A 23306-nucleotide genomic window follows, 5' to 3' on the forward strand; every position below is an offset into this window, starting at 1 on the left:
GAGCAAGATGTACCACCTATGTTTTTTTTTGTGTGGTAGGGTTATGAGGTGAGGGAAGTATGTTTTGCAGAGTTTTCATAGTATTGAAGCTTGATCTTGTTAATTTTTCCACATGGGCATTCATTGATAACTTGGAGTCCATGGTAATTTCAAGGTTTCTTACTTCCTTTGATACTTCAGGAGGTGGTCCCAGATCGTCGGGCCAGGTGCAGAGTGAGTCATAATTTTTCCAGTCGCCACATGTGAGTATTTAAATTTTGGAAGGATTCAATTTGAGATGGGTCCATATCATCCACTGATCAACGGCTTTGAGGCAATTGAAGATTTGTAGGTCTCGCTGCTCTAGGAGGTGACCTTCAGAAATCAGTCTGCTCCTTTTCAAGCACACTCGTGGTTGTGCTGGCATCCACCTTGCGGGAGCGAGCAGCGGTGCGCGTGTTAATTGAAAACATATGGCTCTCGCGCCGCCGCTGCTCTATCCCGCAAGGCGGATGCCAGCAGAAGCATGAGTGCTTCAAAACAGCTGCTGCTTGCCTTCACAGCTGGAGCCCGCTTTTCTAAAGCACCACACGCCACTAACACGGGCGCAATACAAACAATGGCGGCCACAGCTTTTTTTCCTTACAGTAGGCTTCCTTGTATTTGAATTAATCATGTTTTATTTCCACCAGCTCCGCACTCGCACTTCAGCAGTGGCGCTGCTGCCTGAGCAATGGCGGGCACTTCTTTTGTTTATTTTCAGCGCGCTTTCAGTTTAACAAAGGTGGCACGCACCTTTCTTTCTGCTCGGCTCGCCGTTTTTTCACATCCCGGGACAAGGAGCAGAGACTGCCTTGGCTCCTTTAATGGCAAGAGGTAAGCGGGGCGTAATGCAGCTCTCTTCACTCGCACACTGCGCTAAAAGATTTCAGTACATTGTACATTGCCGACAGAAGTGTTCATGGCAGGGTCAGTTTGTTTAGGATTAGGTGTGATCGGTCAGGGAAGCAGTTTGGGACTGCATGATAAGTGGCAGTTTACACCTTGATGGCGCTCCAAGTCACAGATAAGATCAAATATGCTGCACTGCAAATGTCAAATGAGTCTAGTCAGACCGCATTGTAGGATTGCAATCTAACAGATCTGAGCTCCAGGACATTTATGTGATGTCATTCTTCTTTTGAATCCAATGACCCCTTGCTGTCTGCTCCAGGCGGTGTAACCCGCACCCCTCAACAATGCATTCAATGTCCTGATGAAGTGGGCTAATTGCAGTTGAAAGTGTCGACCCTTTGTGATTTGTGACCAAGCCAAGTCACTGCACCTTTGATTTTGACTGAAAATGGACTGTCAAACTCCAGCCATTAGGAACCCAACTCCTTTGTGGAGGCCACACCTGCCACCTGCAGAAGGGTACCAATATGTGCAGAACTGTATCATCCTAAGCAAATGACGAACAACGTGTCAATCCATCATAGTATCTGGTTGAAATAACCGACTCAACACCCAGTAGTAGTTGCACATTAGCACCCCATGGTGCGTATTTTCATGCACTAATCATCACCGGTGAGCACTACCATGCGTGTCACCACTGTCGGACCAGTCCATATTAACACACCATGAACATGGCCCGTATGTCCCTGCAACAGTCATTTCAACATGAGACCCTGGTATCTCTTGAGGGTCCAAACGGCGTCAACAATATAGGATAACCAACTACAGTACACCTATGAGTTATTGTTTACTATGAAACGTTGTTTGGTATAGACACAACATTTTGCATTATGGTCACTACTTTTTGGTTAGTCTTGGTTGTGATTTTTCGTTTTTCGTGCTTCTATGTTGTGACAATGATTATTGGATAATGTAAAGACTGTCCTTGTAAAATAAAGAGTGTGTTGGTCGTGTGTTTCATTGAGTTGTGAGGCATTAATTGCATTCAGTGATTTTGCTGAACATAAAATTGTGCATGAATGATACCAATGAGAACCACTGCTCATGAATAATTGCCATTTCCCAGGTTCCCATGGGTTTAAGGGCTGCTCTTGTTGCGTAAATACTCAGTGAAATTACAGCTTGTATTTAGCAGGGCCTCTACCGTGTAAATCTGGTGCCCCCTTTGTTAACTTTTTGCAGCAAGAAAATCAACAAGAATTGGCATAGCCAATAGGTCTTGCTTTTGGGACCTTATAAGTATTTAGTTATGCAGCACAATATCCTTGGTGCAAAAACATCAACTGTTGCATGGCTAAACACTTATAAGGTCCCAAAGGCGAGACCTATTGGCTATGCCAATGCTTGTTGATTTTCCAATGTCTTTGGGGATTTCCAGTTTAAGGAGTCTTTGTGTGTCATCTCCATAGTTGTAGCATGTGAGCTGAAATTGATTTAACATTGCTGGTAATGAATTAATGTAGATGTTGAAAACAATGGGTGAGATGAGTCTTGATGGATCCCTGCTTTTGAGAAGTATGGTTTGGATGACAGGTGAAGTATGGATTACATTTGTTCTGAAGGTATGATGTAATCTAGTCTAGAGCAGTCCCCTCTGCCGGCTTCTTGAGTCCTTGTATTAGTGTCGTGGTCAACTGTGTCAAAGGCAGCCGAGAAGTAGTGCAGCAACCTGGTTCCGGTCTACTGTGTTTTTTAAGGTCATCCCAGATGACCATGAGGGCAGATTCAGAGCCTCTTCCTGGGCGGAATCCTATTTGGTAATCAAAGTATGGAGTTATCTTCACTGAATTGTGTCATCTGGGCGAATGCTGCTCTTTCTATCAGCTTGCCCATGAAAGGCCCATTTATAATTGCTCTGCAGTTATTTGGGTCATGCGGTTTAAGGCTTGTTTTAATAATGGACATATGTATACCTTTGTTAGGTCTTCTGGAAAGATTCCCACAGTTAAAGAATTATTGATTTATTCTTTGTAGCAGCAGTGGCTATTGATAACATGCACAGAGCACTGCAGATGTAGAAAAATAATTTCAGCACATTTTGCATTTGAGTGCGAGATCCTTATCCAGCTGCCATACCAGCTGATACTTGTTCCATGTATTGCAACTCCCAATGACATCAGACAAGCTTTAAGTCACTGGATGGTCTTTCCATGTGCATTGTATTTTCTTTTAGTTTTCGTTGTGCAGAGTACCGTTGTCCTTGTTTGAGTGCAGCCCAAGTGCACATTTGGAACATAACGTTCTTCTCTCTTTTTCCCCTTCCCCACTTCAGCCATATTTCTTTGCTTCCCTACCCCTCTCTTCACCTTATTTGTTTCTTTCTTTCCTCCCGCATCTCTACATACCACTCTGCTGCTTTACGACTTATCTCCTCCTTCTTCCATTATATCTCTTCAGCACCGCAAGCATTGGCAAAGCCAATAGGTTTCGACTATGCCAAATTTGTTGGCTTTTGTCAATGTTTTTTACCTGTTGCAACATGGCTTAAAGTTTTTTTTTTAAAGCGTTATGACGCGGCCAGCGTTGATCGCGTCATAGCACTTACTGTTTCATTTTTTTTTTAAGCCATGTTGCAGCAGCTCAACTGTGCAACATGTAAAAAAATTGACACAGCCATAGATATAGCACAGGCGAAACCTGTTGGCTTTGCCAATGCTTGTTACGAAATCTGTAAAATGGAAATTGTGCTACAGCGCTGTTGGCATTCTTTTCTAGCTCGATAGGTTTTGAGTCGGCCTGGAGCGAGCCTCTTACCGCGTCAGTTCAGCGAGTGTAGAGCGAGCGTCGGCAAACAATAAATAGGTCGGCGCCTGTGCCCAGAGGGCGTCCCTCCTAGTCTGTTTGTTGAGCGGATAAGCATGGGCTCGGTCACTGCTAGAGGGGTGGCATTTTTCACAAGCACTTAGTTTACAGAGGCGAATCCATAGCTCCAGGCGAACTGGGGGTGTCCTACGCCAGCGCCTTTGTCATACTGTTATCACCCTACTTTATTCATAAGCATTGCATGAGACAGTCTCGGCCCCAACTGTACGCCAGGGAAATTAACTTCTTTTAGTTGGCGACAGCTCCAGCTCTCTTTGTCTGACAGTCTCCGCCTGACCAGTGTCCATGTCCACGTCGAATTTATTTGTTTCTCCCACCGGGAAATCCCACTTTTTTCTGTTTAAAACGTTACCTTTTGGTTCAAAGGTGTCAGCCGTCTCTTGTGAGAACTTGATATCTCTGGTACGAGCCAGCCCGCCTCTGATGCGGAACCCACCGTTCCGAGCGCATTAAACCTCTGGGAATGCTGGGGCACGGGGCAGCGATGCGGAGTATGCGCCTGGTCTCACAGGGCCCTGCCCCCCACGCCCCGCGCAGCCCCACCCACATTCCTCAGTAGAAAGAACCGGCCTGGTCCGCCTCTCTTGGGAAATGCTATCGCTGCACTCTCGGATGAAAGGTAATTATGGAAAGGATTTTCGATGCGACGTTGTCTGCGGTAACTTCACTCAATTAAATATGTGCGCGCCAGCATTTGAGGCCAGCACACCCCGGGACTGTTCTACTGCAGAGCCCAATGCCCTGCTGTTCACTGCAGCCAGCTCTGCTTGCTTTTGCTACTATGGGAGGGTGTTATGTTACGTCACCCGGTGTTTTTATAGCACTGCCATTGCTAGTTAATGGGGCTCCAGTCCTGGCACTTTGTAGAGAAGTTTTTAGTGGCAGTGGTTTTCATCCAGCAGTGGTTCCGCAGGTGATTACCACCCAATCCTAGTTACTGTGGGTGGGTCGTTTGTAGGGTGGGGAATGTCCTTAGGAATGTGTTTCTCAGCACACCAGTGACATCTTAAGTGTTTTAGGGGCCCGGGCAGTGTATATTTTGTGACCACCTGTTTACAATTATCTCCCCCTCTTGGCTCATTCAAGCCCTCGCGATGCCAAACAATACTGAAATCTATGCCAAATCTTCAGAAACGCGCACGCATAAACAGCCATAAGGTCAATCTGTTCACCAGCCAGCTAGTACCAAAGGATGCTTGAAGAAGCCTTGTTAAAGCCTTTTGTTTTCGAGTTTGGATCATCAATTATTTTTTCGTGGGACAGCAGCATGGTTTCTGAAAGTCCATGCCTAACCAGCTTGTTCTCATTGTACGAAAACCATGCTAAGGGTGACCTGTTAGATGTTTAGTGGACTAATGCATAATCTCAACATATGACATGCACATACATAGTGCTTGATATTGAAGCGGCCCCCTGGTCAAAAGCAGCATTGGGCTGCTGTTTACTGGACTCTGCACTAGCACTGCAAAATGAGTTAAATAAACAGGCAAGCCTTTATGTAAAGGTTAATTAAAGTTAGAGTAGGGGAGTGGATGTGGCATAGCGGCTGGAGCTGCCGATCCAGGAGCTGGGGATCCAGGTTAGTGTCTCGGCTTTGGCGCAACATCCTGTGATTCAGGGCAAATCACTTAATCTCCCCCAAACCATGGACAGCACCTGGATACCCTCATGTGTGATAAGCTGCGCTCTATAAATAGACCAACAAAAACAAAATAACATAAATATAGGAAGTAGCTAGGTGATCCTGCACTGCTTAACTTTAGAAACCCCTTTATTTTTAAAGATATCTTGGACCAAAGTGTAAAAATATGATTAAATCTCTTGAAAATTCAAAAAGTGTGTTTGTTAGCATACAGACCCATTTCAGCTTAGTACATCATATTATAAAAGTGCTTTGAGTTTTTTCTAGTTTTTTTTAAAGCAATATTTTTCAAACCTGACATTCATTCTCCCCCCCCCCCCCCCCTCCCCCCACCCTGTCAACAATGCCAATAGTGAACTAAAATACAAGTCAGTTGTTAAGTGCACTCTTTGGGCTAGGTTCCCATTATACACAAACAACATTATAGTTTATTAAATAAAATGCAAGAAAAGGTTTTGCACACTAACGGGCAAATTAGTTTTTTTCAGTGCAGCACAGCGCAGTAGTCGGTTGCTGCGCTGCATTGCACAAGAGGGAGACAGTGTTGCAGACCCATATTTATTAATAAATGGACTACTGATGCGCACTACCACTGCACTTGCACACAAACAGGCTGCCTTTCACCACACATAACCTTTGCACCATGATGCAAAAGTGTGTGCTTGCTGCTTAGCATAGAACTTGTACCCGATGCATAGTTTTTCATTATAAGTCTATGCCTAGACTATTCTTAACCATTACACACCTTTTATGTATGTTGTAGAGTGCATGGCACATCCAATGTGTGGAATATCCTTCTGTGCTGCTGCCAGGGAAGCACCCCATAAATGATCTAGTTATCGTAGACTTTAAATAGCATTACAGTGTCATGTGTGTGGCCCTCAAAGTTCAAAGTCAGGCAGCTGGATAAATAAATACAATCATAACAGCTGTGTGCCGGGCAAGCACTTTTTTTGTGTGGAAGCACACAACATCTGCCCAATCAAAACATGTAACCTTGGTTCCCAACTTGTGAGCTGAGTTAAAGCACCTCTCCTGGTGATTCTCACTTAATTAGTGATAGCTGTGCTGTCAAGCCAAACCAGTTAAACGCTACCACAGGAGGCAGGCCACCTTTCAGTTGCCGTTAGCTGCATTTAGGTGCTAAATGGGTATTAATAAGGTGAAGCCTTTTACCATATAGTGTTTACATGTGTAACCAGCACTGGTAATGCCAATAGGTCAGCTTTAAATAAGGTTGTATGGTAATTTCAAGCATTGCAAGTAATTATCATGGGAATGGATATGTATTTATGTGGAAGAAAAGAATTATTAAATAATATTGGTGTAGGTTAAAAGGTCAGATGCCATTTGCACTGTCAAGCCAGACCTAAAAATCATGTGTGTTAATGACTGCCCTCCTCCCATCTGTATTGCTTCCAGAGAAAAACACTATAGCCTTATAGCCCGCCGTAGCGGGCTATACCGGCTGTTAAAGGCCCGCTGCAGCGTTAAAGGCCCGAGCCGAAGGCGAGGGACTTTAACAACAGCAGCAGGACTTTAAAAGCCGGTATAGCCCTGCTACGAAGGGCTATAAGGCTATTAGAACATTCTGCCACTAGAGGGCAGAATGTTCTAACAAAACGAAGCCTTCAGGGAGCGCGAGGGGATTCAAATCCCCTCAGGCTCCCTGAAGTCTTTGTTCACAGCCAGAGCTGTGAACAAAGACACATTGGAATGTTGGCGCTCCAGGCTTATACCAGCCATTATAAGCCCAGAGCACTCCATTGTTTTCAATGGAGCTGCCAACATTCCAATGTTCTAATATACATTATCTCGTTATCTAAGACCCCCTAATAGCAATGCAATCAATGTCTTATGTGTTCCCTGAACGTTAAAGTTCAGGCATCTGGATAAATAAACAAACATTCACTGCTGTGTAGGACAAGCACTTTGTAGTGGAAATACACAATTTCTGCCCAATCAAAATATGTACTCCTGGCTACCACCTTGTGAGCGTAGTCGAAGCCCCTCTCTGGTGATGCTCACATAAATTCTCTGGTGACAGCTGCACTGTCATGCCGGACCATACAAATGACAAAATAGTGGAGTATCAATCCATCAATATGTGCTGCATTATGCCACTATTTTTTTTTCTTCTTGTTGCATAATTTATCAGACCCTATTACATAATTTAATCTTCCCATGCCACATAATTATGACTGATCGAATGCGGATGGAGTGTGATGCTTTCTCAACGGAGTGTGACTAGATCGAATAACTAACTGCTCTTGTACTAATGCACTAGTCTGGGAGGTATAGATCCTGTCAAATGTTCATAGAGTTTACACTGCCAACGGGTGCTCTGAGACCCATGTGCTGAAGCAGAAGATTTTAGCAGGTGTTTACTTTGGATTTTCTAGTGCTAATCTGCTGTTTCTTATTATAGATGATTGTAGGCGTGTCCTTTACCTTGCCCACTGCCCAGGTGTTTCTCTGCCTCAGGGTTTTCAGCCCCCTTTATTGAAAATGAGCAGTTTTGCAGTTTAAAGCTACTGCAGCTGCTCAACAGTTTCACCTTTTTATGCCTGTGGAGCAGTGGATGGAGAGTGCAACAGGCCGAACCTTTATTGCAACAGACCAGTGCAAGTGCTCCATTCTGCTGCTGTACAGTACAGTGGTTTGTAAGTGCACTATTGTTGTTGAACAGCTCTTTCAGTGCGCTGCAGCTTGTGAACAGTGCTTTGCTTGCACACCGTGCAGCTGCATGAGTCTGCTCCGCAAGCGTTGAATAGTGTATCTGCCTGAACACTTGCAGTAGCACTTAGAGCATATGTGATGAAAAAGGCAGCTGCTTCAACCTGACCTGGAGCGTTTGTGCAGCTTCTTGAGCCGCGGGGACATCGGTACCCGCACAGTGCAGCTGCTGCACAACTGTGTTATGTCACCTGGTTCTTTGTGTTCCGCTGTCAGCCACTCCAAGCTTCCAAACACGCGGTGGGGGGGAATAAATGCAAAAAGAGGGACCAGTAAGCGTTAGGGAGCGTACAGGATTAGTGGACATGAGTTCTTGAGACTTGTGGATTGAACGTTTTCCCTAAAACACTAATGCCTCATTGGCATCTGACCGGAAGTTAGGGGGAGAGAAGCAGCGTGATGGAGAAAGAGGTAGACGTCTGGGTGAGTGTGTGCCATTACCACCACCACCACTCATCCTCCGCCTCCTCCTGACTGCTAGCGTGGTGATGAAGGTGAGGCGGTACCTCTGGGTTAGCAAATTATACCGTAAGCCAGAAGTGCTTCCACAGCAGCTCCCCGTGCTCTTGTGGTCCGATTGTCATAGCAGACCACTAGGTTGGAACCGCAGTCCTCTTCCACCTTAGTAAAGTAAAGTTCTTAAATATTTCCTTCCAAAGCATACATCGTAATATGCTAACTGGTATTGCATTTGCCACCAGTGATGGTCAACGCCATGTGGTGCACACCTTTACACCTCCTCCGTCCAGCAACTCCAGCCTCCTTATTGCCTCCTCCTAATAGCCTTTTATCTCACCATTCCATTTTCATTATCTTAGCGGGCTCAGTAAGGTGTCACAGCTCACTGTATTCCTTGCATCCCTCGACCAGCCTTACTGGCTTTTCCTGCCACATGTAAAACATTTGTAGGATCTGGGACGATCTGGACAAACCGCCTCAGCCCACGGGACTTAATGGGCCATCTGGGCCCTCGTTTACTTCGCTTTCCACCACAGCTCTATGGTGGGTTTGCCTACAGTTTAGACTTACCAAACACTTTTCTCAGTGTAGTGGCGTCAGAACATGTCAACTTTCTAGCTCTAGCTTTGTCATCGCAGTTGTAGTCCTCTTTTTGGCACCTGGGTCACTCAACCTCCCCCCACTCGTTGGCTACCTTCTTCGAAGTCTGGGACCTCATCGGCTACATCTGGATTGTAATAGTGGAGCAGCAGATAAATGTATTTTCTATTGGGTACCAACAAGGTCTTGGCTGACTAAGGCATCCCATGTCCTGCCCCTGGGGTTCTGGCAAGCATTGTGGTCAGCATGGCAATGGTCTCCGGAGGCACTCACACCTGGCTGGTCTCTGCTGCAGGTAACCTGCTTGAAACATATTTGATAACTTCTGAGCATCTTTGTGGCGTCTACCAGTTGTACCTTTAAGCATTGAGTGTGGATGGTCATTGAGTTAATACTTTCCCATCTGTGCCAATGCATGCCTTTTGGCACTTTCCAATATAGTGGATTTAATCCAAACGGAGGATGCCATAGCCGATACTACTGTGCAGTGGGAAGGACAAACAGTCCGTGCTGAATCCAATAGTTTCGGCTTTTGGCTAGTTTTTTGATTCCTTAGAATGGTCTCCTAAACACCATGCATCATTATCATTGGGAGCATCAGCTCTCAACTTGTCAAAGGTGTTGTAGTTTTATGATAATGAAATGCTGGTCCAACTTAAACTTTTCACTGGAATGCATTGGCGAGCCTGGATGAACATTTATTAAGGACATTTTTTAATAAATTATAAAAATGTGGGTAAAAAGAGGTCAGAGAGAAGGAGATGCAAGGGGTGTGAATGAAAAGAGCGGAAGGTGAGAGAAAGCGAGCACTGGAGCAAGAGAAATGAAGGGAAAGGAAATAGGGAAGATGGAGGGAGATACCAACTTGGAATGATAGTGCAAGATGAGCAGGAGAAGTGAGCGAGGCGAATGTTCTGGAAATGGAGGAGTAAGCAGCTAAAGGGAGGGCCGAGTAGGATGGCAACAGGAGGTGTAGTGAGGAGGATAGATGTAGTTCGAGGCAAGCAAACAGAAGTACGGGTTTGATTAATGAAGACAGTGGAATAATGGATAAGAGCAGGCATAAAGGGGGATGTAGGTGGGAAAATTAGAAGCTGGTTAGATTGGACGGTAAAAAAGTTAGAAGTACTGATCGATTTCACTGAGGCGTGCGTGGGCGAGTGGAGTCAACAGACAGGCAATAGGCATGTCCATGAAAAGTATATTTCAATATCTTTTACTGCTAATTGTCCAATCCATACATCAGTAGGGCCAGTTTCCTTCTCTCATCTCTGAAAATTAGTGGAATATTACACTGCGCACTACTGCAAACATTGCAAAAATATGTGAGCCAAATTAATGAGGGATTGAGCCACTGTATGATTTATGAATGAAAGGTGGACCAACTTCTCGCAACTGCACCTCGTTAGTCCACACGTCATAGGTTTCTGTTTTAAGGTGTCCAAAACATTAACAACTGTTTGGAGAGTACAATTCACCCAGAGTGCATGTTAACCTATTTTTACATTTTTCCAATGTAGTGTATTTAGATCAATTTGTTATTTCATTTGGAGTAAATATGTAGTTTTTTTTTTTTAACGCTGATAATAGCTACAAACTTTCACTGTGGCAAGCTCAAAACGCTGAAATCGTTTATGGCAAACTAAAAAATGTGCCCTGGGGGGGGGGGGGGGCCTGGCCAAGATGGCAGCTGGATAGGACACAAGATTGTGCTCCTCCAGCATCGCCATTGCTTAGCCGTGATTTGCAACCCTTCTCCGGACTGCACACTCCGGCTGGGGGTACCCAAAACTGGTGCAGAGTAACGGGGAGCCAGTTTGAGGCTTTTAGGTGGATTGACCGCCCTCACAGGACTGACTCACACTTCAGTGGGAGCAGCGCCTGGTCCATTGCAGGACGGCTGGATCGGAACACCAGTGTACCCCGGAGCGGCCGAGGGGTCAGCACTGCAAAGGTGGCGGAGAGCCTGCAGAGAGCATACTGCTGAGTACCTGCGGATTGCGATCCCTGCAGCCGCTGAACTGACTCCTGTCGGCCTTCCTGATCGGTGATTAAACAGCGCCCGCCATTTTGCTGTAAGACTGCGCCCGCGGCGTGATAGGTAGACAGTAGACATCCCGCGCTGACTGTCTCGCTGCCTGAGCCTAGGAAGTGACAAAACCGAGCGGGGCAGCACTCCAAACTGGGCGATCGGCGAGAAGCCGGGGAACGGCCATCTTTGCCTGGAGGCCGGCGGCTTGAGACCTAAGGCGCCCGGGCACTCGGAGGTGGGGGAGCCCCTGAGGTTGTGCGTGCCCCACTGTACTCCGCATGCATCCAGCCCGGGAAAGCGACCGTTGATGATCCTGTTCTGCAGAGCATCAGCGGTCTGGTGCTCCAGTGCGCGGCGGCTGGCCTACTCCTGAACGGACTACCTGCTTGGCGCTGGGCTGCGCGGCGAGCTTGATTTGAACGGCGGCTGGCCGGCAGGGAGGGATCCAGAGGAGGCGGACAAGGCACAGGGTGGACTGCAGAGGGCCCTTCCCAGTCAGAAGCCGCAGGACTGCGGGAGCTCGGGGCGCCAGAGGGTGCTGCTGATAACCGCCTCAAGCCGAAGAGACTGATCGCCCCCCCCCTGCCCCCCCGCCCCCCTCCGCTGCGCCCAGGCATGACTACAGTACCACCAAAGGGGCCCGAGGCGTATAGGCCGCCGTGCGTAGAGGACAGACTAGGGACAATCCACAACCGGCACACATTAGCTCCTGGTCCAGATACAGGCTTTGGAGCCAGCGTATATGCCCTGGCAGTGACCCGCAACACGTTAGGGCCCCACGACTAGGTGGCACGGGCCTAGTGGAGAAGGACGCCTCTGGCCAGCAAAGAATCACGCCCAGCGGATCTTAGGTGTGGCTACATCCACTGGAAATCGCACGTGCGGACTGCAGAGCTAGGACAGACGCAGCTGGTCTCTGGTGAAGCGCCCTCAAGGGAACAATTGGTGGGGGTGGGGGCGGATGGGGTGGCCAGAGTGACCCTGGGTCAGCCCTGGGTCCTCACCACTGACTAGTCTGGACAGGAGCACTGGATGGCCGGAGTCCGCAACTTGGCGGCGGCATGCACCAAAAAAGATAGGACCCTGAGAGAGATGCTCCTGAAACAGCCTGGGACTGCCAGCGCCACAAGCACCGCACCTGTTGATGAGAGACGGGCTGAGACACTGGAGGGGGCGACGGCCCGGCCACTAAGGCCTTCATGATGGAACTGTTCTATGCCATCAAGGAAGATATCCAGTGCCTGAAGGGTCAACTCTCCGCTGATCTACAAGAGGTCAGGCGCGACATAGATGAGGTGGGAGAGCGAGTGGCCACCCTGGAAGAACATGAAATTAGCCAAGAAGAGGAGTTTCATCAGATGCAACAAGACCTAATCCGCCTCCAGGAACAACACTTGGACCTGCAGGCGCATGCCGAGGATCTTGAGAATCGTTCTCGGAGAAATAACGTACGGATTCGAGGAGTGCCTTGGCGGGAGGAAGGAGACAATCTCCGGTCTTGTGTCAGGGCCCTTTTTCAGCAAGTCTTGGGTGAAGAAGACTCAAAGGTCATACAAATGGACCGGGTTTATAGGGTGGGCCTTGCTCACAGAGACAAAGCTCCGCCACCAGACATACTTGTATATATGCATGACTTTCAGCTCAAAGAAAAGATAATACGTAAAGCCCGGGAGTCTCATCCTGTCCAGTTTCAGGGTCATGCTCCTGCTATTTTCCAGGACTTGGCGACGTCCACGCTAGCCAAACAGCGAGAATTTAGGGTGGTCACTTACCATCTTCGCGAGAAAGGGATTCCATACTCCTGGGGCCATCCCGTCCGCATCGTCTTTAAACTCAAAAGAAAACTGAGACAGATTTGCTCTCTCACCGAGGTACTCAAAGTACTGGGCCTGGAGAGCCCTGCAACAGTGGAACAGACTGAGGGACCTAGAGAGCGTGCTGCCCGGTGATTGTCGTGCTGGCAGCTGGTTGGCAAACCTGCATCCAAACTAAAGCCGGATCCAGCAACGATGGCCAAAGAACGGGAGGCGGTGCTCACTTCCCGTGCTCAGCTCCTGGAGCGCCCGGACACCCCCTGAACTAGGCAATCAGTCTGCTCAGGATGGGGTGAATTGGAGGGCTGCTGGAGGGGCACGTGAGGACGTTTCCTGACCCCTGCTAGCAAGATATTCTCTTGCCACATGATGCAGACCAGGTACTCCATCACACAACCCGATGCTCGTGCCATGACCCCCCTGGTTTTTTCTCTACCGTTGTTCCTAGTAGTTGGGTAGCTGAAGGTTTTTTTATTGTCATTGAAAGTTATAGTTTTTCTTTTTTGGGGCTTCCGCACCAGTCAGTACTCGTCCGATATATCCTCGCCGATGTATAGCGGCTCTCGGAGATCTAGAGGAAGACAGTCTGATAAGCGCACCGCAGGTCATAGCATCCCGACCCACTCACCATGGGGAAGACCCTTAAGATTGACAGCCTTAATGTACGGTGTTTAAATAACCCGGTAAAGAGGGCAGCCATCCTTTCTTTGCTGGAAAATTCAGACCGTGATATTTGTCTTCTCCAAGAGACTCCTCTCCTTTCTAAAGACACCCCCCGCATGCGCTCTAGGCGCTTCCCACAACAATTCTGGTCCTCCGGCCCGTCCAAGAAAAATGGGGTAGCGATCTTAGTCAGAGCCCACTTCCCAGGCAAAGTCGTAGCGATTGTTGTGGAAATGGTCGCTTGCTGGCGCTTAGGATACAATGGGATGGTACGTGCATCACAATGGCTTCGCTCTATGCGCCCAACACACAACAGGAACCGTTTATAATCAAAGCTCTAACAAGTACTCGCGACCCAAGACACTGCAATACTGATCGGAGGGGATTTTAAGTTGGTAATGGATGCGGACCTAGACAGATCAGGGCAAAGGCCGAATAAGTCTGGGGCATTTTCCTCTCTGGACTTAGACTGGCTGACAGATAATAGGCTACAGGACATATGGTGTGCTTAGCACCCTGGGGTGAAGGATTACACTTACTACTCAGCGGCCCACAAATCGTATGCACTAATTGACCACTTTCTTGCCTCCACCTCCTTAGCGCGCCAATTATTAGATGCTATTATTGAACCTTGGTCTCTATCGGACCATGCACTCATTGCAGTCAGTGTTCCCGCCCAACCCGTACACACAACTCCCCCAGGCTGGCGTTTGCAGCAGGGTCTCCTGCATTCTCCAAAGACGGTGACGAGCATTAAACAAAAACTAGTTGAATATCTGTAGATTGACGATGTGGATTCTGCGTCACTGTCTGCTGGCTGGGCAGCCTTAAAATTGGTAATGCGGGGCGAATTCCTCACGATCTCCGCGGCAGAGAACAAGGCATGGAAAGAAAAGCGCCAATAATTTTAGAAGGGGGTAGCGGAAATGGAGTCCATCCATAAAAGAACAGGGGCGCCAAGGGTGTGGAGGGAGTTGGGGAACCATAGGTGTCTCTTGAATCGTCTGGATCGTGACAGGGCAGAGCATGCACTTCGACTACGCCATAAATTCTATCTTAGTGGCGACAAGTGTGGCAAGCTTCTAACTCAACGGCTGAGGGCTAAAAGACAGGCATCTTTGATCCAGGCGATCAGAGATCTGAATGGGGAGGTGAGTAGCGCAGACGCGCAAATAGTGGAGGCCTTCCGATCCTTTTATCATATTCTCTATATAGAGCAAGCTCCACCAGCACTAGACCCTCTTCTTTATTTAGAGAGCTGTGCGATCTCCCCTCTACAGAAAGGGACGGCGGAACAGCTTGATTCCATCATTCGCATTGAGGAAGTAATCTCAGCAATATCTTGATTAAAACTTGGTAAGTCACCGGTCCCGGCTGGCTTTTCAGCCCTATTCTATAAATCCTGCTGCTTTGAGCTAGTACCCTTTTTAACAAAACTATTTCATTTCTTCTTGGAGTCGGGTGCGGTGAAAGACTCCATGTCGGATGCAGCTATCTCGGTCATTCTGAAGCCTTCCAAAGACCCTAGGGACTGTGGATCCGACCGGCCCATTTCTCTACTAAACATTGATGCGAAAATGTTCGCCAGGATTCTCGCGTCACGCCTAAATCCCTTAATTGCAGACTTAATCGACCCCAACCAAGCGGGTTTTATCCCTACCAGGTGGGGGGAAGACAACACAAAGCGCCTCTTCCAGCTCATGGACAGTGTTCAGAGATCATGCAAGCATGCCTTCTTTTATCACTTGACGCCGAAAAGGCATTCAACAGGGTGAGCTGGACTTACTTGTTCGATACCCTGCGATGCTTTGGGTTTGGGGATAACTACATCAAATGGATTAAATGCATCTACAGAGAGCCCAGGGCTTTAGTAAGAGTTAATGGGACTAGGTCCTCTACCTTCCCAATATCGCGGGGCACACGGCAAGGCTGCCCGCTGTTCGCCCTTTTATTCGCTCATTACATAGAGCCAATGGCCCAACGCCTATGGGCCGACCCGCAAATTGAAGGCCTGAAATTCGGGGAGGATATTCACAAGGTCAGCCTATACGCTGACGGCGTGATTCTCTCCCTCACCAACCCTCAAACGACCCTGCCTGCTCTTCTCTCGGAACTTCACAAATTTGGGGAGACATCTTGTTTTAAAGTCAATTTGACCAAATCAAATCTTCTGAATCTATCGATCCCTCAAGCTACGGTAGACTGCCTACAGCACCAATACCCATTCCAATAGACCCAGCAAGACATATCGTACCTAGGCAGTCGCCTCGCACCAACCATTGTACGTACGGTGGCCCTAAACTATACGACCTTGCTAGAACACACAACTAAAGCGTTGGACACCTGGGCACGACTACGACTGGCTTGGTTTGGGAGAATTGGGGCTGTCAAAATGATGGTGCTCCCCCACATTCCTAACATATTCCAAACAATCCCCATGGCCCCTCGACCGAAGGCGCTAGCCCAACTACAGACCCTTATCAACAAATTCGTATGAGGGGGGAAGAAACCTTGCCTGTCACTAGCCCAAATAGTCCGTCCGAAAAAATATGGGGGAGTCAGCCTTCCCTTAATTAGAGGGTATTATCAAGCATCATACCTCCGATACATCATGGAGTGGAACAGACCTTTGTCTGGTAAGCATTGGAACTTCATGGATCAGACGGTGGCGGGAATCGAAATCCGGCAGGAGATTTGGTTGCCCTGCAAGCACAAAGCCTGGAGGCTTTACTCTTCACTTCACCAGTTACCTCCCCAATATTGAAGGCATGGGATATAGTGGCCTTCAAAAATGGCTGGACCACTTTTCCCTCGCCGATGACTCCAATTGTAGACAATCAGACTTTCCAACGGGGTGGAATTCAACAGTGTTCCAATGGTGGAGAGAAGAGGGATGCAAGAGACTTGGATCTCTCTTTGACACTGAAGGGCTGATTCCGTTTGACCAGCTTAGACAAGACTACGATCTCTTAGTGACTGACGAGTTTGCTTACCGCCAGGTATATCACTGGGTCCCAATGTCACCCGATTATAACAGGATGTCCCGACCTCTCACAACATTCGAGAAGTGGTTAGTATACAAAAAAGACGACCGACTCCTTATCTCCGAATTGTACTCTATGCTCACTGCAAAACGCACAGGGCAACGTACAAAGGCACAAAGCCGCTGAGAAACTGAGTTGGGGAGGCCAATGACTGCCAAAGAATGGGATCCACGTACTTTACCACACACAGCACACAACACTGCAGGGGCGGAATCCGCTTTTAAGATTTTTAGGTCTCGTCGACGCAGCGCGCAGTCGCTGCTTAGGAGCGTACCTTTTGTAATTGCTCAGGACTTTGCTTGAAACTAGTGCATGTTTTGCATTGATTTCTATTGGCACTCGTGCACGTTTGGCATTTCCCTTGCGGGAGCGAGCAGCAGCGCCATCTGTTATTAATTATCTTGCTTGGGCTTTTGAAACAGATGGTGCCACTGCGCATTCCCGCAAGGGAAACGCTGTGCGTGTCTCATCCTTTATACTCTTTAACTTTCGCGGCCGCTGGGCCGCGCTTGTCAATCAGTGCTTGTCTTTTCTCATGCACATGTGCAGTGTTAGTTCCTTAGTGCACGTTTGCCTGCGCATATATCTGAGGGTGCTGTGCTCTATGTTCCGTGTGCGCTGGACCCGGGGGGGAGGGGGTACTGTTTTCCTTGCCCCATTGGGTGCTGTTTTCCTTGCCCCATTGGGTGCTGTTCTCCGTCGGTGCACTGTGTTGTGGTGCTCACATATTACACTCGTGCGGTGGGGCGGCTGTTTCCCTGTCCTCTCCTCGGCACCACTGTAGGGTGGTGTTTGAGTTCTGCTTTCCATTGGTAGGCGGTGCTCGCCACTGAACTCTGTAAACATGTGTGGGTGGTGCAAGCTGCGGGTGTGCAAGGGTGTATCTTCTCTGCTGCAGGTCAGAGGTACTTGCATGGTGCTCCAGAGCTGTCTTTGTGTACGACACACAGACAGCGCATGCAGTGTCCTCAGACTGTCTGTGGTGTTCTATTGTGTACGGGACTCTCGTGCAGTCTATGGGTGTCACTGTGTAAAGTACTCGAGGGCTGTCTAGAGTGTTCTCCTGTTTTACGTAATGCTCTCACGTTGCCTGTTTCCGTCCCAGGCTGTCTTTGGTAATCAGGGCAATCAGCAGTAGTCTCAGTTTAAATGTATGTATGTTATGTATGTATGTTATGTATGTATGTTATGTATGCATGTTTGTGTGTATGTGTGTGTATGTATTCATGTTTGCGTGTGTGTGTGTGTGTTTGTATGTATGTATGCATGCATGTTTGTGTGTATGTGTGTGTTTGTGTGTATGCCTGTGTGTAATAATAATAATCCACATTTGTAAAGCGCGAACAATCACCCGTAAGGGTCTCTAGGCGCTGGGGGGCCATCAGGAAGATTAAGCAAGCTATTGCCCAGAGTCGCATGGTGCTGGGCTAATCTGCCGCTGGGGATCGAATCGTGATCCCCAGATTCCGGAGTCAGCCGCCCTGACCGCGGCACCACACCGCTATGTATGTAGCATTTGTACAGCATGAACCTGGCCGAAAGGTTCTCTCTGTAGTGCCGTCTATGTTTGGTATTGCTAGACTTTGTATAGTTTTCACATCTAATATATGGCCCAGGTGTCCTATAGAATGCCAGTTATCTCCTGGACTGTGTGTAGTATTCTGAGCGTGTACAGTACTGAGTATCCTCAGAGTCCCTGAAGCGTCCACAGACTCTCTAGGGCTCTCAGGCTGTCTGCTGCTTCTGGGAGGGGTTACAGTGCTCGGTGTCTTCCAGCTTCTGGATACTGTTTGTAGGTCTGTAGAACCGTCTCTGTGCACCCAGACCTCCTACAGCACACCCAGACCATCTCCACTTCATACAGACGGTGTATGATACCTTTAGGCTACATAGGGTACACTAAGGCCTAACGTAATTTCACAGGTGCCAAATAGTGCACTCAGACTGCATGTCACTCGAAGACTAAAAAATGATACTCTTAGGTGATATATATTATTTAGATCACTGCCCATACTTCTCCCAGGCTCTATGTAGTACTCCTCAGCTCAGTTTTTGGTATACACTCCGAGTGCTAGCCTCAATGTTGTCCTCACACTGTCTATAGTGCCAGTAGACAGCCCATAATGGCGCCAGATTGCCCATAGCAGTCTCATGCTGTAGATAATGCCCTCTCTGATAGTCGCATTCTGCACATTAGAGACGCATATTGTCTCTCAGATCCATGTACCATCGACCAGTGAGACCTGATCATGTGGTGACCTCAATGGCTTGTTTCTGGAAACCTAATGGCCTCACATGTCTCTTCCAGATGTGCCATGAGCATCAAAAGCCGCCATTGGGGCACCCAAAGGAGTGGGCGAAGCAAGCAGCCTCCTAGCCTGTTGGCTTTGGTTACTGTGCGGCCCAGAGGTCCTAGATAACATTGACGGGGCATTTGACACTTCTATGCCCAGATTACTGGACTATACCCTTCTAGGATTGTCACATCCCCGTGCTTTCCCTCTACGCACCATGAGAGGCAGACAAATTGCACTAGCCTTACTAGCAGCGAGGCAAGTCATTTTAGCCCAGTGGGGAACAAGCACTGTCCCAGAATTTATGGCATGGCTACATCGTCTCTGGCACATTCTAGCTATGGAGCGATTATCCCTAGTCGTAGGCCAGAGAGGGGAGGTCTATGCTGAATTGTGGGCCCCTTTGCTACATCTTTTATCCAAAGAACTAAGAGAAATCACGTGCCTTAAATACCTACAAGTTCTTAAACTATTGCCAAAGGGCATCACCAAAGCCACACCTATAGCAGCTAATTGAGGATGGCTTGCACGCAGCCCGTGCGACCGAGGTATGAGGGGCTGAATGGGGAGGGTAGACTGGTGCGGACAGGGGATGGGGAAGGGTTGGGAGGGATTTGGGTTTGGGAATGTTCCTCCTTTTTTGCTTTTCTTTTGTATTTTACATTGTAAAAGTAAGAAGTCACTGTCTACTGCGCATGGCCATGCCTTCTATAACGCTATCGGCCCCAGGGTTGTAGGCCTATAGCTGTGTAACGTTGTTTGATGTGCGCTCTGCCGGCCTTTGGATGTAGGCAGGAAGCTGTGTTCTTTTGTTCTGACTCCTTACCAATAAAAAGATTGGTTCCATAAAAAATGTGCCCTTCTATGGTAACGCTCCAACCGTCTGTCATTAAGAACCTAACCTAAGCCATGTCAGGGCTTCGACAAGATTTTTGGGAGAACTTGAAACCGGCGTCGTGTGTGTATGATCTCTAATCTTGCTTCCACAATGTGTGCTGATTGCTTGCACACTTTTATATCTTTTGTTAGAATGAGCAACATATATAGTCCTTATGAAAAATTATTTATGATACAAGAGTCCCAGAGCAACGCCTTTTAGAGCTAGATTGCCAAAAACTCGTTCATGTGCCACTTTAACGCCTGCATGCCCCGGAGCACAATGTGCAGCAATGAACACATTTTTCAGACTGTAAGTGTGACGCATAATCTCAGTTGTGCCCCACGCCCCGCTCCTGTAATGCCTCTACAGTACGTTTCCCTCAGTTGTGCTAAATTATCACTATAGCGGTACTGGTGAACCGTGCTGCTTCTCGAAGCAGTGGTTCTGATTGAATTGATGATGCTGCAGTCACTCTGTAATTTACACTGCAGCTTCACTGGCTCAGCAGACTCCGTTTGATAAATGTATGTGTGGGGAGAGAAGACAGCATGCTGCACAACACATTTTTTTGTGTTAGTTTTACATTGCTGAGTTTGGGTGCTTACTAAAAACTTGAAGCAATAACAAAACATGTGAGCTGGAGGCGAAATCCGAGCGTTGCAACAGACGCAGTACACGTCAGACTGATCCACATTGAATGCTTTACATATGTGTTCAGGAAGCCCAACCAGTACTGAGAAAGTAACCTTTAACTATAGGTATAGGTGACTGACATGCCAAAATTTAATGAGACCGTAGTCCGTTTTCGCCCCTTGGAGCCTGCGCACTTGACACACGAGCATGGACGTCAGTTCACCATAATCTAGGGGTGGCAGATGTGACATTAAAGGCCCTTTGTCATAAGGGTGATATATAAATGGTATTTGACCCAATTACCTCACAGGATGCGACATCGCAACAACTTTGACATGTGGTCAGTGTATAGTGTATTTGTGTCCTGGACTGATGCATTATAATTGGGGCTCCTGGTTTTATGGTTTTTATTTTTTTGACATTTACGTCTGTATTTATCCATATTTATTTTTAGTCCACTATATCTGTATTTATCCATATTTATTATGGGTTTTGTCAAAAAAATAAAGCTGAAACTGGTATATTTCCACGTTTATATAACCAATAAATATGGTCATGCTTGAATGCCTGCCGGGTTTCAGTCCTATGAACACCAGCAGAAGATAAATCTATGCACTTTAATGAAAATATGCACATTTCAGCATCCACCTTGTGCATATGTACTGCTGTTTAAGCCTCTTTACTAAAATTCCTTTTTTGTAACCCCTTGCATATCAATCTACACAGTTATTTGCCTGGCAGTCTTGGCAAAGTGTAGTTAGAATCAGTCAAAAAGCACCCAATTTCTGTTTTTATCCACATTTAAGAGTAAATACAGACAGGAAAATAAATCGTTTTCTGTCCTTATTTATCTGTAAAAACGGTAATCAGGGAGCCTAAATTATAATACAACCCTGGTTTATTAATCCGCACTCACATCATGCCACACCTGAAGGTGCACAAAGCAAAAACCAAAGGTCCACTGATTCCCCATTCACAAACTAGCACAATCCCAACTCTTCACCCACTCTTTCCAAGCACTACTTATCAATGGCCCAGCATACATCAACAATCGCATGTGCTTTTACAAATCTTCCCGACACCTGCGTTCGTCCGGACTCCTACTTGCACACATCCCATGCATACGTAAAACCAGATCTGGCAGTCACGCCTTCTCCTACATCGCTCTTAAAACGCGGATTAACGTTCCGCTACACATAAGAGCCTCCTCCTCACTTACTGAATTCCTCAAGAAGCTTCAGACCTGGCTTTTCCAGTAGTCCCAGTAGGCTTTAGGTGTGCCTAGAATCACACCTGTTCAGCGCCAGGATCCAGTCCCGGGTGATGGTGCGCTGTGCAAATTGGCAATAAAATAACTGGGATGAAGAGGCGGGACAATGCCCCATGCATGTGACATACTTGCTCTGAAGTTACCCTTATTTTTGGGGAGGTGAGGTATGTATGGCCTTTGGTTTGGCCAAACTGCACTGTAATTTATAGTCCAAAAGTATGTTTGTAGCTGTGACTCTCAAATTGTCACTTACCCAGGCAGACATTTTTCAATAGTTAAATTTGAATTAAACTAACAAATTCAATATCGGAAGGATCCTGATTACAGCTGACAGATTGCTCGCTCCTCATTGGTAATTCCTACCTTTACATGCATTAACACATTAAAACCAGACCTGTTGGCTTTGGCGTTCCTTGTGAATGTTTATTACTCCTATGAAAGATTCGGCAAACCATGTGCGATCCTTTCACATTTCTTGTTCAGAGCTTTGCTTTCTTTCCTTCCAGAGATGTGTGGATCTCAATGTCGCTAGTATCATTAGATGAGCTCGCAAATCCTTCCAGTGCGATTAACATCAAACTGATTAATGGTCGGTAACTTGTTTGAAAATCATGTTTCTGAGACGTGTTCCTATGAGTGAGTTTTGCCGGTAGATAACAATCCGCCAGAAGCCATGCTAAGGCCTGCGAAAGTGTCCGATATTCCAGTCCTGCATTTCGCGCCTACCTCCCGTGACCTACCTCCTGGGCCTTAGCAACAGTGAAGCCCTGCTCAGAGTGATGTTCAGGGACATGCCGACAGGACTCTGACTACCTGCACAAAACGTGTGACTTTCCCACCACGTGCGGTCCCAGTTTGAGATTACCCCTCAGGTAACACCCCTGTCCTCGCGCTTGGCACTTCTCGCGGCAGAACCCACGCGGAAGTCCATTCACCAGTGTGCACGCTGCACCCCGGCGCAGGTCGCGCCATTGAGGGAAATCCCAGTCGCTACACATGGTGAGGCCTTGCACGGCGAGCTGCACAGACTTGTCCGCTTATGTCTGAGGTTTCCACGGGTAGGGCTGCCAGGAGGGCGCTCAGACATTACGTTTTTCTCCATGCCGGAGGCGCCTGTACGTGCCTGATCAGACAGGCTCCTGTCCGATGATCTGGCTGCATCTGAGCATACACCAGGAAACTGTTTTCTACTACGTTTTTGCACAGTGTTTTAAATGATATGCTAGCCAAAGTGTACCCAGATACGCAGAGGGCAATTGCCACGAACTTGTGTTATGTGGTTAGTTTGGGTAGGCAGACAGACTGCACTGTAGGCATCGTACTATTTCTAGACGTTGGCTGTTGGCACGGCTCTTTTTACATCTGGTGTAGAGAGATTTAGTTGTTTCTCCAGACTCCTATAATCCAAGTTGTAAATACAAAATATGGCTCATACACATACATAGAGGGGCTTTGGGTCAGCCCTCTTCATCAGTTCAACTGT

At 47.5% G+C, this 23306-nt stretch overlaps 1 protein-coding gene and 1 long non-coding RNA gene across 3 annotated transcripts in view; one reads left to right on the forward strand and one right to left on the reverse strand.

Moving 5' to 3' along the window:
* The window catches only part of LOC146860885 (uncharacterized), a 260095-nt gene extending 255874 nt beyond the window's left edge, over positions 1-4221 (reverse strand). The window contains exon 1 of the long non-coding RNA XR_014978885.1: positions 4109-4221. This is a non-coding gene — a long non-coding RNA (uncharacterized LOC146860885). The remainder of the gene's footprint in view (positions 1-4108) is intronic.
* CD151 (CD151 molecule (Raph blood group)) overlaps positions 1-23306 on the forward strand; it is a 177222-nt gene that overhangs the window by 31381 nt on the left and 122535 nt on the right. Inside the window, exon 1 of one of the 2 annotated variants that reach the window (XM_085644884.1) lies at positions 4128-4375. The exons of the other annotated variant lie outside the window; for it this stretch is intronic. The gene's annotated coding sequence lies outside the window, so the exon portion shown is untranslated. Of the gene's footprint in view, positions 1-4127; positions 4376-23306 lie in introns of those variants that run through there. 2 annotated transcript variants of the gene reach the window in all.

This window comes from Triturus cristatus, chromosome 3_1, assembly GCF_964204655.1.
Source record: "Triturus cristatus chromosome 3_1, aTriCri1.1, whole genome shotgun sequence".
Classification (NCBI taxonomy): Eukaryota; Metazoa; Chordata; class Amphibia; order Caudata; family Salamandridae; genus Triturus; species Triturus cristatus.